The sequence below is a fragment of the Panthera tigris genome, chromosome F2 (genome assembly GCF_018350195.1).
Source record: "Panthera tigris isolate Pti1 chromosome F2, P.tigris_Pti1_mat1.1, whole genome shotgun sequence".
In the NCBI taxonomy this organism is placed as follows: domain Eukaryota; kingdom Metazoa; phylum Chordata; class Mammalia; order Carnivora; family Felidae; genus Panthera; species Panthera tigris.
The window spans coordinates 271,733-288,166 of record NC_056676.1 but is presented as its reverse complement, the minus strand read 5'-3'; the positions used below and the strand labels follow the sequence as shown (position 1 = coordinate 288,166).

At 48.4% G+C, this 16,434-nt stretch overlaps 1 long non-coding RNA gene across 2 annotated transcripts in view; it reads right to left on the bottom strand.

Annotated features, from left to right (window-relative positions):
- LOC122235029 overlaps window positions 1-16,415 on the bottom strand; it is a 37,119-nt gene extending 20,704 nt beyond the window's left edge. The window contains exons 1-4 of one of the 2 annotated variants that reach the window (XR_006213112.1): window positions 12,573-12,804; window positions 11,340-11,458; window positions 10,890-10,997; window positions 3,108-3,213 (exon numbers count right to left, since the gene is read on the bottom strand). This is a non-coding gene — a long non-coding RNA (uncharacterized LOC122235029). Of the gene's footprint in view, window positions 1-3,107; window positions 3,214-10,889; window positions 10,998-11,339; window positions 11,459-12,572; window positions 12,805-16,378 lie in introns of those variants that run through there. The other variant, XR_006213113.1, reaches the window with a different exon arrangement.
- Between the last annotated feature and the right edge of the window lie 19 nt (window positions 16,416-16,434).

The following is a 16,434-nucleotide window of genomic DNA, read 5'->3' as shown; positions in this document are numbered from 1 at the left end:
TACTAACCCTTTATCAGGTATGATGTTGGCAATGACTTCTCCCATTCTAAAGGTTGCCTTTTAGTTTTGTTGATAATTTAGTTCACTGTGCAGAAACATTTTATATACATGAATTCCCAATACTCTATTTTTTTTAATTTCTCTAGCAAAAGAGACATGTCTATTATGAAGTTGCTTCCAGAGGGGAAGATGGCGGTGTGGGAGGACACTGGGCTTACCACGTGCTGCTGATCGCTTAGATTCCACCCACATCTGCCTAAATAACCCAGAAACTGCCAAAAGACTAGCAGAACGGACTCTCCGGAGCCAAGTATAGACAAGAGGCCCACGGAAGAGGGTAGGAAGGGCAGAGAGGTGGTTCGCAATACACGGATTGGCGGGAGGGAGCCAGGGCAGTGGAGGGGGAGCCCGCCCTGCAAGGCAGAGCCCCAGAATTCTGGCTTGCAAAAGTGGAGGGGCTGGACCATGTGAGTTCTGACAGCCAGTGGGACTTAACATCTGGAATGTTAAAAGTCAACAGCTCTGCTCTCAGAGAGGAGGGAGGGTGAGAGGACTCCAGGAGGGAGAGTTGTTGAGCCCAGGAAGACAGAGCTCAGCTCAGCAGGGAACAAAGGCACTGGCAAGTGCAATTTCCCTCTCCCATTCCCCAGCTGAAATTCCAAAGGGAACCAGTTTCCATCACTGAACTTGCTTGCAGCGGGCAAATGCCCAATGTTGTGCTTCTATGGATCCATCTCTCTCACTGGCCTGTCTCCCTCATGGTGCTCTAGGGCCCCTCCCACAGGGGACCACCGGTGGCAAAGCTAGCTAAGCCTGACCCTCCAGCCCCTGTGCACCTCGCAGATCCACCCCTTCTAATACGCCCTTGGCCAGTTCCCATCGAAGCAGCACCACAAGCCTGGCAGTGTGGATGTAGCCCAGACAAGGGCCACACTACTCCACAGTGAGTACTGCCCCTGGGAGAGGGGAAGATAAGGTACACACAAGTCTGACTGTGGCCCAAGCGGTGGGCTGGGGGCAGACATCGGGTCTGACTGTGGCCCTGCCCACCAACACAAGTTACTCCAGACAGCACAGGGGAAGTGGCTGCAGTTTGGAGTCACCTCAGGGACTACCCAAAATGATGAAACGGAAGAATTCTTCTCAAAAGAAACCCCAGGAAGTAGCCACAGCTAATGAATTGATCAAAAGCGATTTAAAGCAATATAACGAAAAAATAATTTAGAACAATAGTCATAAAATTAATCGCTGGCACTGAAAAAAGCATAGAGGACAGCAAAGAATCTATTGCTACAGAGATCAAGGGACTAAGAAATAGAAGGAGCTAAACAATACTATAAATGAGGTGCAAAATAAAATAGAGGTGGCCATAGCACGGATTGAAGAGGCAGAGGGGACAATAGGTGAATTAGAAGAGATAATTATGGAAAAAGAGAAAGCTGAGAAAAAGACAGATAAAAAAAATCCAGGAGTATGAGGGGAGAATTAGAGCACTAAGTGATGCAATCAAACGGAACAATATCCATATCATAGGAATTCCAGAAGAAGAAGAAGAGAGCTACCCCAGGTAGCTTCCTCACAGCTCCAGGGGAAAGTGGGGAGTAAAGGTGCTCCCTCCTGTATCTTCTAGTGCCTTCTCCTAGCAGGCTCCAGCCTTGTAGCCAGGCCTGGCCCCTTCCTGAATGTTCATACCTACTTCATTCAGGGAGTGGAGCGATCCAGGACTGCCTGGAAGCACCTCAGTGCCAGGCAGTGCCAAGAGCTCCCTGATGGGTGTGAGATTCTAATTACCACCTCATGGCTGGAGGCCGTTGCCCTCCTCAGCCCTGTGAGCAGTGGCTCCTCTTCTAACCCAGGTAATTTTCCTTGTAAAGGTTGGGTTGTGCCCCGCCCACCACGTGGTCTTAGGCTGAGCCACAAAATCTGTGGGGTGCTGGCCCTGGGAGGGCACGGGCCTACTACCGGGCCTTCTAGGGACAATTCCTGGATCTGTGCACAGCAAACCCCAATAATGCGAGAGGTTATGGGTCATCTCAGAGGGTTGTTGCCATGCTCAAATAAGCAAACGTGGGGCGCCTGGGTGGCTCAGTCGGTTAAGCGGCCGACTTCAGCTTAGGTCCTGATCTCCCGGTCTGTGAGTTCGAGCCCCGCGTTGGGCTCTGTGCTGACAGCTCAGAGCCTGGAGCCTGTTTCAGAGTCTGTGTCTCCCTCTCTCTGACCCTCCCCCGTTCATGCTCTGTCTCTCCCTGTCTCAAAAATAAATAAACATTAAAAAAAATCAAATCAGCAAACGTATGCGAACTTTTACTTTTCATGTAAGTTGTTATGGACTAAAATGCTGCCACAGGGTTAATACTGTAAATGCTAGCTGTCGCTATTGTTGGATTTTAAATTGTAATTTTCTTAGGTCCAAGTTGCCCCAAAGCAGCCAGAAGACCTCCTGAGCATGCTGTCTTGAGCCACATGATGGAGCATCTTGCCTTCAGTCCCTAACACCCCTGGGGGCAGGCAGGGGACAGGCTGTTACATTCAGTATACAGGTGAAAAAGCTGAGGCTCGTGCAGGGGGTGTCCTCATCCCCAGGGGACACTGCTCAGGCCCTTCCAGCCTGCCTGAGTGACCCTGACATCTACCTATGCAGCTTCTGTGTGAGGGGCTGGAGGGGGTGCAGGTGTACAAATCCCACCACTCCCTTGCTCCCTCCAGGACTTTCAGGCTCTGAAGCCAAATAAAGCACCAAAGCTCTCTCAGAGCCTGTGGCCTGGACAAGGGATACCAAACAGAGTTTCTCTTCTCCCAAATCCAGAGGGCTGGTGTCTATGGGAAAATCCCTAACTCTGCTCACCAAGTAGCTGCAGGTACACACACAGCTAACCTGACTCAGCCACCCCATGGTCGAGTGGACAGACACTGCATACAGCCCACACTGACCCCTGCTGCGTGCTGACTCTGCCACTGTGAGCGGAGCCCACGGAAGGCCAGCCCTCATCAGCAGTACCCTTCCTCCCTTGAGGAGGTACCAGTCCTGGGTGGGCAGAGGGCCCAACGGGGCACCTGTCTCCTCCTCTACAGTCCATAGGCCCCACCTGGAACACGCCCAGACCCACCTGGGCAGGCTTGATCGCCACTGTGTTCCCAGCAGCCAGGCAGTCAGCCGTCTTCCAGGAGAGCATCAGCAGGGGATAGTTCCAGGGTAGGACGATGCCACAGACCCTGTGGTACAAAGAAGTGGGTCTTCGTCTCTCCACTCGGCCTGGGTGCCAGACTGCACCTGCCAGCTGCTTCCTCTCCCCAAGCCTGACCCCTTTTCCACTCCAAGCATCTTGATATGGTGCCCAAGGTCCTCCTGAGAGAGCTCATCCCTGGCCTTCCAGTCCCTGATGGGGCAGTATGTCCGGCGTGGCAATAGCCCCTCTTCCTGGCAGGGTGCAATGCCAGGGAACATGGTTTCTCATTGGAACTGTCAGACCTGCCTAAGGACAGTCCAGTAGGGCATGACACCAGGCAGTGAGGGGTTGACAGCAGGCAGGGCCAGGGAGAAGGACAGGGATCACCCAGGTGGGCAGAGAGAATATGGGAGAGAGTTGGAAATGGGTGGGCCAGGAGGAAGTCAGCAAGAGTCCTCTTGGGGGAGGCCAGGGTGTAGTTCCATAGAGAAAAGGAAGCAGTCAGCTGAGAAGGCCTAACAAGGCTTGTCTGCTCTGCATTAAGAGATTGTACCCAGCATCTCTGTGCCCCCTTGGTCCCAGACAAAGCCTCTGGGTGAGCAGTGTCTCCATCAAAGGGAAGCCCCTCATGGTCCTGGGGGGCCTAATGATGACACGTGTGGTCCCAGCAGCCTGCTTTCCCCTGACTCCTGTAAAACACAGGGCACTGTCTTTATCAGTGTCAGACAATTAATGAGCCCGTCCACACAGAATTGCTCAGGCTACCTAGCTTGATTTCTTCATCATATTAATGATCATAATCACCACAGAATGTTTCCCAAAAGATGACTTAGCTGAACCCAGGAAGGGGGAAGAGCGTGTGTGAAGGCTGAGGTTAGGACAATCTGGGGACCAGCACACCATCCTGGGAACAACAGGGTATACTCAGGGGTTTGGAGAGCCACTCCCCACCCCATGTACACCCAGCAGACCCAACAGGATGAGAAAGCGGAGGAAGCACGGTGAGACTGTCTAGAGAAGAGGGTGAGGTCATCAGGATTGTGGGGGCTCCAAAGGAGAATGGACGTCAGGAAGTCCCACTGTCATGGCTGAACTGTACTCCCCAAAATTCACAGTTGAAATCCTAACTCCAGAACGTCCTTATTTGGGAATTAGGCCATCCCAGATGTAATTAGGTAAGACGAGGTCATACTGAAATAGGGTGTGTACCTAACCCAATAGGACTGACGTCCTTCAAAAAACAGCCATGTGAACAGACATGCACAAGGAGGACACGAAGTGAACATGAGGGCAGAGATTGGGGAACACCCAAGACTGCCAGTAAGCCACCAGAAGCTGGGGAGACGCCTGGAGCAGATTCTCCCACATACCCTCGGAAGAAACCAACACTCTGACACCTGAATCTGGAACTTCCAGCCCCAGAATGCTAAGCCAACAAATGTGTGTTGCTTGAGTCTCTTAGTTTCAGTACTTTGTTATGGCAACTCTAGCAGACACATAAACCCGCCCATATAGGGACAACTTTCCCAGTCCCCCAACTCCTGGGAGGCTCTGCATTAGTATCCTCCTCAGTCTGATGGGGACAGACTCCTTGGGAGGCATCTGCAAGAGCAGTGACCATGCAGATTCCTGTGGCTGTCAGCCAGGTGGCCCCTGGTCCCCCTGCCCAGCCCTTCTCAGGCCTGCGCCCAAGGAAAGGGCTCCAAGCACATGGGCTATGCAGGGCTCTCACTCTACACTCTGACACCTGGGCAGGGGAGTTCCTTGTTGTGGGGGCCTGTCCTGGTGCACTGTCTACATATTGTGTCCTCTGGGGGACAGGCTAGGTGGGAAGCCCTGCCCTGAGTCAGTGCCACATCCCACCCAGGCTGCCCCCTCTCTGGGAGCTACAGGACAGGGTTTTCCCGTATCCACAGCCCACTCTCCCAACAGGGGCTGCTCTCACCAGCAGGCCTGTCCTTCAGGACCTGGTGTGGTCATCTGTACTCATTTCTCTCAATGCAAATGACATCTGAACACATTCTCCTTCTGACACCCCCCCCCCCACATTCCCAAAGAAGCTGAGTGCCCTTGAACACCATCCACAGGGATGTGAGGTCCCTGCTGGTGGATCCCAGAGGCCCCACATTGTAAGGGGCACAGGGTAGGTGGGAATGCTTGCTGGGTGCTGACCACACTGGGCCTCTGGTGCACATTTGGTGATTTTAGAGGGCATTCGTCAGTGTGCTTCCCTCACACGAGTTTCTCCTGGAGCTGTTCCACGTGGTCCTCATAGCTCTCACTGTCCCATGCCTTCGCACAGCCACACGCCGTGCCCTGGTTAGGAGGCCACAGAGTTCAGCATGGGTTGTGCAGGGGTTTGCTGTCAAGGCCCCAGAACAGCTTCTGTGAGTGCTCTTGGGTTTGTCTCCTTGAGCACCTGTGCCAGTGAGTCACCATAGTTGTGCCTGTGGCAGGGTACATTTGGAGACTGAAAAGTCACTGCCAAGTTGCCTTTCACAAAGGTGGACCCTCTGCTTCTCCCACCCCCCACAAGCAGTGTGAGGAGACTTCTCTCTCCCTAGGCCTTGGGACCGTCTGATGGTGAGGCATAGCCCCGCACGTCTGGGTTTAACATCATTTCCCCAATTCCTAGTGTTTTCTATGTTGATTGGGCAGGTGCCTGTCTACTGTTGAGCACTAGTTCTCATCCTTTGTCTATTTCTCTATTATTTTTACACTGCTCCTTGGTGCCCTGTAGTTCTTAATTTTATGCATATTCATTATTATAATCTTTGCACATAAAATTTTTCAGGTGTGCCCTCTGTTTCCCACTATGTCGCTGACTGATACACGGCTATTGTGGGGCTTAAGTAAAATTATACTTATAAGGTCATTGAAACAGTGCTTGGCACGGAGCAGGTACTTTAAATGTGAAAGCTGTCTTATTTGCTAGGATATAAGTCCCCCGAGGGCAGGCAATGCCATCAGTTTTGGTCATCGTTGTATATCCTGCGCCTGAAATGTATGGCATTTAGTAATCGGTGAATAAATAGTGTTTGATAGATGCGTAAAAAGGGGATGAACACTCACACTACAAATTGCGCAAAAAGTGCCTAGTGTGTGGTGAGTCTTTGCCTGGCGCTGTGATTCACCCAATAGGCTCCTTCCTGGTCAAGGCCAGGTTGTGGCTTGCTCTGGCCTGGTTGATGGGGATGGTGGAGCCCTGGAAGAAGCAAGGGGAGTCACTGGTAGGGGGCTCCATTGTTTCCTTCCCCTTTCCCCCTGGGCAGCCAGACTGTGCTTGGGGCTCAGAAAGGAACAGGGTCTTGTCTCCATCCTGAAATCTCCGTGACCGAGACAGGTAGGAGACCCAAACCTTCCAGACTGGGAATGACAGAGGTATCTGAGGACTTCAGGTCCAGGTGGAGAAGGCAGCCATGAGGGGCAAGGTGCCTCCTGCACTGAGCCTGGCAAAATCCTCAGACAAGAAGCTGGTCTGGGTACAGGTAAGGCCTCTGGTTTTGAAACTGGTGCGGAGAAGGGAGGAGTTGGGGGGCCAAGCTGTCTCTGGAGGCTGTGCTGGCCCAGGAGGCCCCAGCTGGGGGTTGGCTCCAGCCAACAGTGATGCAGCAGCAGAAGGAGAAACAGATGTTAGGCCTGCCATAATACATGCACCTCTCAGCCCCATGGAGAGGATAAGAGGCATGGAGCCCATTCTGGCAGACCCCAGTGAACTTGTTGGTGATGGATATCTCTGGGGAAGGGTTGACCCATCCCTGCCTCTGGTGGGAAAACCTCTGCAAATGGCTCCCAAGGTCACATCCTGATCCCTAGTATCCAGGAGCTGTGGGCCACCCCTTCTGCAAAGATGCAGAATGGCACAGTTGACCTGAGGATAGGGAGACGATGCAGATAACCCCAGCATGGCCTCAGGAGCCTCCATAAAGTCAGAGTTTTCTCCAGTTTAAGAGACTCAGAAGGATGCCAAACCTGAGAAAGGCAAGGGGATTGGGGGGCCAGAGCGAGGCCAGAGCAGGGCCTGCAATAGCCTCGGCCAGCAGCCAGCAAGGACCTGGACCTTCAGTCCTACAACAACAGGAGCTGATTTCTGCCAACACCTGAACAGGCCTACAGGCAGGGTTTCCCCAGACCTCCAGATAAAGCCCAGCCTGGTTATACCTTGACACTGACCTTGTGAAATCCTGGCATGGAACCTAGCCAAGCCTGCCTGAATTTCCCATCTGCAGAAATGAGAGCTGATGGGTTGTTTTAAACCAATAAACTGGGGTCATCTGTTATGCAGCATGTAGGCTAACACACTGCCCTAGTTTCCTGCTGACCCCAGCCTGCCTGTGTGAGCTCTCACTTGGTGGGCAAGAGCTTCAGTCCCATGTGAATTTTGTCACACCAGCAAGCAAAGTAGTGGAAGGTCTGGATGGACATGACCAGGTGGGTCTTCAGGGCAAGTGTGTAAGCAGCATCTGCATCCAGAGCCTTGATGGTGGCCAGCTCTTCCTTATGCTCTTCCAGGAGGTCCGCCAATGAGGTCAAGGGGTGGGGGAGGGGAGGGAGATTGGCTCAGGATGTGACCAGCCTTGCCTATTCTTTCAGGGCCCTTCGTCAATGAACAAGGGGCTCTGGCCTGCACAGCTAGCTCTGCCACACTCAGATGTGCTGACCTCAGTTTCCTGATCTATGAAATGGGACAGTAAGGTTTACTTTGCTGGATGGCTATGAGGATGATGCCCTTCTGTCCCTCTCTCCTCTCCTCTCTTTTCCTTTCTTCCTTTGTAAAATATGGATGGAGTAACTATTTTATAACGCACGTGATTCTGCAAAGCAGTCCCTCTGCCTCTGTAATAAGGAGGTCACCATCCAAAAAGGCCACCCTCTCTGTCTCTGGACAGCCTTGACCAGGGGAAAGCATGTCCAGCTCAAGCACCAGAAGATCCAGTGGAGTGAGCCCCCAAGGATGGCATCTGTCGGGAGGTAGAGGGGGGATGATGGGAGAGATTCAAGGGAAGGTTCGTCTACACAGGCCTCCTGAAGTGTGAGCTCTATGAAATCCAGTTGCCCTCCTGTGATTCCGGTGGGTGTGCTTCTGTGGACAGCCTAGGAATTAGGACTGTGCCCCCTTCTCTGATATAACGGAGCCCAAAAAGCAGAGTGCCCAGGGGACAGGGTGTCCAGAGGAAGGTGGAGGCCACAGACCCAGAGCAGCTCTCAAACTTGTGCATGGGGGTGCTCTGGCCCAGAGATAAGTCTGGGACAAAAGACTGCTGACCAGCTCCTCTCTGCATTCAGCCATGGCATGGCCTAAACACCCCAAGTACACACTCACACTCCCTGGGAAGCCAACCCTAATTCCTGTCCACTCCTCACCAATAACATATCCCTCCAGTGTCCTGATAGCATCCTCTACCTTTCTTCAAACCTTGCATGACTGTTACAGATATTCACTTAGTTGAGCATTCCAGTACTATTTGCTTCTCCCTGGGGCCTGGGACAGGATTTGGTCCCCTGCTCCCTACTGGACCTGCTATACCCACGGGGCACACAGTCAGTATGTAGCATAAGGCTTGTGAGTGAAACTGTGGGCTGGACAGACACAAGCAATCTAGTGGCATAGCCACACGGTTACCTCAGACACAGTGACACACCCAGGTAATTTTCTAGTTAAGAATAGCAAAGGTGTAAATCACTTTTTGAGAAGCTTTATAGACCAAATAAGAAAAACACCATGTTGTGGCGCTTCAAAGACCAGGGTTCTATCAACTAGAAAAACAGATGTGTCACAGGTATAAATCTGTATAAACAAGCCAAAGTTGGTCTCTGTGTATTGGCCTCTAGTTGTTCAAGTCTTCACTGCAGGGTGAGACCTGTCAGCTTAAATGCTTGCTGGATACCCATTTATGTCTCCAATTATTTTAAATGTAGTCCAAACAAGCAGACTTTAGCTGTTTAAAGTCTTCTTGCTTTGCATCACCCACTTGACAGCTATTATCGTTGGAGAGATGGACTATGCATTTACAGCTGCTGCCTTCCCAGACCTCTGACCCAAAGATCCCTGCTCTGCTGCTGAATAACTTTGCCAGGACTCAGGAGCCCGCCCTGTCTGATCACCCAACCTCCAAAAGTTCCTTTGCACCCTTCCCATTTTGAGTAGAGACCACCCCACTACCGTCTCTGGATGGTCTCCCACTAAGGGGATGTCGCATCCTGAAGCCTGTTGCGTGTTTCTACTTCTCATAGTCCTATCTTTTCCCTCGATCAGCCCCAAATACCTCCAGTTCTTCCAGACAATGTCACTTGCACGTGATGTGGCCATCTCATAAAGCCCTGAAGTAACTATCACCTGAGCACACCATTTGGGAGGCTCAACGAGAACTGAGTAGGATTGTTCACTGTCAACTTTGTTGAGCTGTACCTTTGCCTCCAGCATCCTGTCTACAGAAACCACCAGGGGGGAAGGCATTGAAGCAACCACCATCATCCCAGAGGTCCTCAGGACAGTCATGAGGAATGGCAAGTGTGGGCTGCCACACAGGCTCAGCCTCACTCCCATCAACCTGGGCCACCACCAGATTCTTGTCTGTGAACCTAAGGAAGTGTCTAAACAAAAGGTGACAGCTTCCTACAGACTCTGCCACCAGCTCTTGGTGGCCCCACTCTGGCAGCTGTGGACACTGGCCTCTAGGTTCCTGAGAGGCTCTATCTTCTCCCTCAGTGGTTCTTGGGGCCTGTCTAGTGACTTTCTCTAACAACTTTTCTGGATTTTTCTTCCTAGTATCTCTCACAATTGCATAATGTCTCAACCCTCTAATGTATTCTGTATTCCATAATATGTATCCATGGTGGTCTAGTTTCCTCATTGAACCAGGGGCTGCTCCCTTCTGAGCCAGCAATGGGCGAACCTCCACCATGGGGACTGGGAGGTTGAATGAGGCAGCAAGGCCAGCACCCTGCTTGTTACCACAGGCATGGTACACCCTCCCTGCCCAAGGGCCCAGCACCCAGGCAACCCTGTCCACATAGCTTCCCTTCAGGGATTCCCCAAACAGGCCTCAAAGTGGTAGCAGCTCATGTTTCTGCCTGAGGATCCCCTTGTTTGTGTCCCCACACCTGGTCTACCCCTTTGTCAATTATTTTCTTTAAATTCCCTTCAACTGACCCATTTGAGCATGCTGTTTTTTGCAGCCCCTGAGGGATGCTGTAGGTAGGGCAAAATGGAAAACTGAGTATGCACCTGTAGGAGTAAGTGTTGTTTCAGGTAGGTGTGTGTTTGTGTGTGTGTGCGTGCGTGTGTGTGTGTGAATATGATATGCGCATACTGGGTCATGACATAAAAAGGTCAAGGTCCAGAAAATCTGACAAACATGGGATTCAAGGAAGAGTTCCCAACAGTGGGGTGCCACATATTCAAGAAGGGAACGCCCATGCTGAGATTATTGTTGACACGTGGAGGGGGAAGGAATGGCTTCATTTCTTCCATGGGGATGTTAGCTCTGGTCCCAGTCTCTGAAGTAGGCTCCAGACCTTTGGAATCCTCCCTCCTCCCAGCTCCAGCTCCCCTCTGGGCCATTCCTGTGGAGGGAGTGTAAACCTGACTGCAACCATTCTGTGTGCAAGTAGAGGCTCCCTAAGCCAGGATCCCAGACAACAAGTGGAGTAGATGAGAGAGGAGGCCTTGGAGGGGGAAGGTGGAGGGAGAGCAGGAGGAAGTGCAGGAAGTGTACTCACACATCCATCTGTTGGGTTGACGGTCTCCTAGGTCTTGGCACCCCAAACACATCCCTAATGAAGAGCTGTGGGCATCTGGAGGGTCAGCTTTTTCACCACCTTTTCCACCTGGGAAGGGAATTTTCGCACAGATTCAGTGCAGTGTGGAGTCTTCACAAGGTGCATTAGTGACAGATATGAACCCACAGAGACACACAGGAAACACAGACAGATAGATATCCACTCATGCACACACGTGCACGCACACACACACACACACACAGCCAAGGGGCCAGGGCTCAAGGCCCCTTGGCCTTGTCAGGTCTCTTTAGCCAAATCCAGTCCTGCTGCCCTCCTTATCCCAGGGAGCTATTATGTAGGCAGCGGTGGCAGCTGAGCAATAAGAAGCGATGATGAGCATGGAATCTGAGGTCAGGCTGCTTGGGCTGCAACCCCTGTCCTGCCACTTACCCGCTATGTGATCTCAGACTGGTTGCTAGGCATCTGCAAGTAGGAAGTGCCAGTTGGCAGACAGACACTTGTGAGTCACCAGACATGACACCAACTCCATCGCTCACTTCCCTGTAGACCTGAAATTCCAGATGGAATGGCATCCTCTGAAACACCATCTGTCTCCTGAAATCTGTTCATCAGTCATCTGACCACAATCCTAAGGCCAACCTGGTATCCATCCTGGCCACCTACACTTTCTTCATCAGCTTTTGATCCAAACAAACTATCCCAAATTTAATTCCTATAGCAGCTTGTAGCCTGCCAAGACATCTCAGGATGATTTTTCAAGAGTTTCTTTTAAAAATATGCTTGCAGGGGTGCTTGGGTGATCTCAAGATTCGGGAGTTCGTACCCTGCATTGGGCTCTCCACGGTCCACACAGAATCTACTTCAGATACTCTGCCACCTGCCTCTTTGTCCCTCCCCACAAACTCTCTCTCTAAAAATTGAATACAACATTTAAAAAATAAAAATAAGTTTGCAATTATACCATCACACTTCCATATATGCAAGTTGAATGTATAAGATCACTTGTTTCCCTTATTGGGAAAATGTTCTCAATTACTCATTCTCTGTCTCTTTCTCTCCTTCTCTTTCCATATAGCTACCTCCCTCTCTCCCTTTCTCTCTTTCTTTTGACATTTCAACAAAAAGAATTTAATGCATGCAGTTGGTTGCACAGGTGATGAAAGAGCTGAGAAGCTATGAGTCAAACCAGAGATTAATAACAGCAGGAAGCCCCTGCCATTACTAGACTAAAAGGACAAATGGAGGAAGTGGTGGTCCCAGAACTAGGGTTTAGGGTCCGTCAGCAAAACTAGAATACTGGAAGGGTGATCTGGCAGAGGCTGGAGCCACAGCAGCAAGGAGGAAACTGCTTGGAAAAAACACCATAGGACACAGAGGGTAGGAAGTACTCTGTAAATGCCACTTCTTAATATCCTACTCTCATATCTTTGGGGGTCAGACTTTGTCCCATAGACAACAATTTCCTCTGTTGCATTTGCCTAACTGTGCTGGCAGCCTCAGGCTATCAGAGTTACCAGGGAGAGTTTGGGATATTGAAGGTGGGCTCTTGAGTGCCCTGGATTCTGGGATGCTCAGTTTTTCCCCATGTGTCATTGAGATCACGGATGTGAGTGTTTGAGAGGTCTGCAGGGCCAAGCCCACGTGGAGGGGCCCAGGACTCACAGAGTCAATGATGCACTCGCTCTCTTTGTTGTCCCCTTGTAGCTTCCTCACTAATAGTTGGATGAAGTCCCCAAAGGTTGTTGCCACATAAACATCCTCATTTTCTAATTCCAGTTCATAACACATCTCCTTCATTTCCTCAACCAGTCTGGAGAAAAGAAGATGGGAAAGTGGGTGCATGGAAGAGGCTTGGCAGACCTGCATCATTCTAGCGGCAGAGGTTATGGTGCCAAACATTTATCCAGAAGGAAACTTCATCTCAACAACCAAACTGTCGGTGTTAATCTTGAACTGGGGTTAAGAGCCCAGTCCATGGATTCACAAGGCCCTAGTTTCAACCTATGGCTCCACTACTTACTAATACATGACCTTGAACAAGTGGAAAACTCCGAGCTTTAGTTTCTTCACCTGCAAAACTACAATAGTAGCTCCCCTACTATTTTCTGATAAGTAAATGAGATAATCTACATTTTGAGAATAATCAATAGGAGATTAAGAATAGTCACTGAAAGATATGTTAAAAGAATGAAAAGGTTGACACTCCTCAGCGGCTCAGGAGGTTAAGAGTTCAACTCTTGATTTAGGCTCAGGTCATGATCCCAGGGTCATGGCATAGAGCTCCACACTGAGTTCTGCACTGAGCGTGGAGCCTGCTTAAAATTCTGTTTCTCCCCCTCCGCCCCTCTCCTCCAATCTCTCATTCTCTCACTCTCTAAAAAAATAATAATAATAAAAAGAATGAAAAGGCAAACCACAGATTGGGGGAGAATATTTCCAAATAAAATATCTAATAAAGGAGTTTTACTCAGAATATATAAAGATGTCTCAACTTTCAATACTAAGAAAAAAACAAACAATCCAAGTGAAAATGGGCAAAAGATTGAACAGATCCTTCGCCAAAGAAGAAATGCAGATGGAAAAAGCATATGAAAATATGTTCAACATCACAAGTTATTAGGGAAATGCAAATTAAAATGACAATGGGATATGTCTACACAATTACCAGAATATCTAAAATTAAAGTCTGACTATATGTATCACTGGTAAAGATACAGAGCAACTGATCTCTCACACACTTCTGGTGGGATTGTTTAAAATGGTACTTTGGGGGGCGCCTGGGTGGCTCAGTCGGTGAAGCCTCCGACTTCAGCTCAGGTCACGATCTCACTGTCCGTGAGTTCGAGCCCCGCATCGGGCTCTGGGCTGATGGCTCAGAGCCTGGAGCCTGCTTCCGATTCTGTGTCTCCCTCTCTCTCCGCCCCTCCCCCGTTCATGCTCTGTCTCTCTGTCTCAAAAATAAATAAACCTTAAAAAAAAAATTTAAAATGGAAACCATGCTGGAGAGCAGTTTGGCAGTTTCCTAAAAATTAAACATGTACTTCCCATTTCACTCCCAGATATCTACTCAAGAGAAGTAAAAACCTACCTACAGAAAGAAAATGGTAGAGTAGGAAGCTCCAAAGATCCATTCTTCCACATAAACAGGTATTGAACTGGCATAATTGTCTGAATCAAATGTTCTGGAACTCTACGAGTTAGTCAAACATTTGAAACACCCAGGGAAGAAGATGATGAAGAGGCTGGTAAATGTTAGCAAATTTCAGCATTTGGCGGGTTGTTACTCCCCATCCTCCTGGTAGGAGGCATTGGGGGAAGCTGAATTGCTCCTGGTACAGCTTTCTGGAGCCAGGGTGGGCAGTAAGGACCTTCCCCTCCCTACATCTAGATTGTGTGTTCTTCGGGCCGATGCTCCTTTTGATCACTGAGGGGCCAGCACAAAAACTGGCAGCCACAGTTTTAACCCTCAAAGATTGAAGAAGCTCCCAGGAGATTTAAAAAGGCAGTACTTTCCCCCTGCTCTTTTGGGAGTCTGACATTTAAGAAAACTGTTTTTAGGCCACTGGCTGATCACAGAGATAACAGAAAGTAAACTCCAATTACTACATACAATGAGGAATAGACACTTTACAAAAAAAGACAAGAAAAGAAAAGAAAGAACAAGTTTGGAAAAGTCACAAATAGATAAATTCAACCCTTCACAAGCAAGACTTAGCAATCACTGAAGGCTGAGAGGATTACTTTTTCAGAATTACACGACACTCAAAATGTCCAGTTTTGAACAAAAAATAGTAAAACACACAAAGAAACAGGCAAATACAGCTGATTTGCAGGAAAAATATAAGAATTTAGAAACAATCATCCTCTAGGAAGACTAAATATTAGACTTATTTGTCAAAGATGCTAAATCAACTCTCTTAAAGATGTACAATGAATTTAAAGGAAACCTTGGACAAAGAACTAAAGGGAATAAGGAAAATAATGTAAGAAAAACATGAGAATATCAATAAAGACATAGGAAATTTAATAATAAACCAAACAAATTCTCAAGCTGAGTACAATAGCTACAACTAAACACTCAGTAGAGAGGTTCAGTATCAGATTTGAGCAAGCAGAAGAAAGGATTGGTGAACTTGAAATTATCCAGTCTGAAGAGAAGAAGGAAAAAAAGGATGAATAAAAATGAACAGTCTGTGGGACATCATCAAAGTCATCAACATTCTCATTTTAGGAGTTCCAAAGAAGAGGAGAGATAGAAAGGGCAGATAAAATATTTGAAGAAATCACGTTCCAAAAGTTCTCAAGTCTGAGGAAATACATGAATGTATACATCCAAGAAGATCAATCAATTCCAAGGAGGATAAACTCGAAGAGATTTACACCATGACACATTTTACAGTCAACTTGTTGAAACCCAAAGAAGGAATTTAGAAAGCAGGAAGAGAAAACTAATTCATCACCTACAAAGGATCCTCCCTAAAAAGAAGAGCTGATTTCCCCTGGGGTGCCTGGGTGGCTCAGACGCTTGAGCACTGAGTCTGGCCCAGGTCAGGATCTCATGGCTGTGGATTTGAGCCCCATATCAGGCTCTGCATTGACAGTGTAGAACCTGCTTGAGATTCTGTCTCTTTCCCTCTCTCTCTGCCCCTCTCCCACTACCAGTTTCTCTCAAAAATAAAATTTTAAGAACATTTAAAAAGTTATTAATACAAACAAAAGGAGCACTAAAGAGAATTTCTTGGGCTAAAATGAAAGGACACTAAAGAGTATAACTCCAAGTCATAAGAAAAAAGGTAAGGTTACCATAAGAACACTGGTAAAGGTAACCACAGGGGTAAATATGAAAGCCAGTATTAGTGTACTTTTGGTATCGTTTGCAACTTCTCTCTTTTTCCTATATAATAGCCAAATGCAGAACACAATTATTTTAAATCAGTATTAATGGCTATGAAATGCATAAAGATTAATCTGTGACAACACTAGTTGGGGTAGGAATAGAGACATACAGGATCAGAGTATACACTATTGAAACTAAATCAGCATTATGTAAATTACACTCTTATATGTTAATTGTAATAACTTTTAAAAAAGGAATCAAAGTGGTATAGTACCCAGAAAAAGGAGGGCAGTAATAAAGAAACTGAGGAACAGAAAGCATAAAAGATGTACTAAAAACAAACAGGTTAAGAGAAGTAAATCCTTCTTTATTACCAAACTTGTTAAATGAAAATAACTCTCTTATTAAAACATAAATTGAAATGTGGGATAAAATACATCCTCCATCCAGATGGTAGACATTCACTTTAGATATAAGTACACACAACAAATTAAAAGTAAAAAGATGGAAAATTTATCTCATGCAAAGAGTAACCAAAAGACAGCTGGGTTTCTATATTACTATCAGAAAAAAAATAGACTTTAGGGGCGCCTGGGTGGCTCAGTCGGTTGAGCATCTGACTTCGACTCACGTCATGCTCTCGGGATCCATGAGTTCGAGTCCCACTCGGGCTCTGTGCTGACAGCT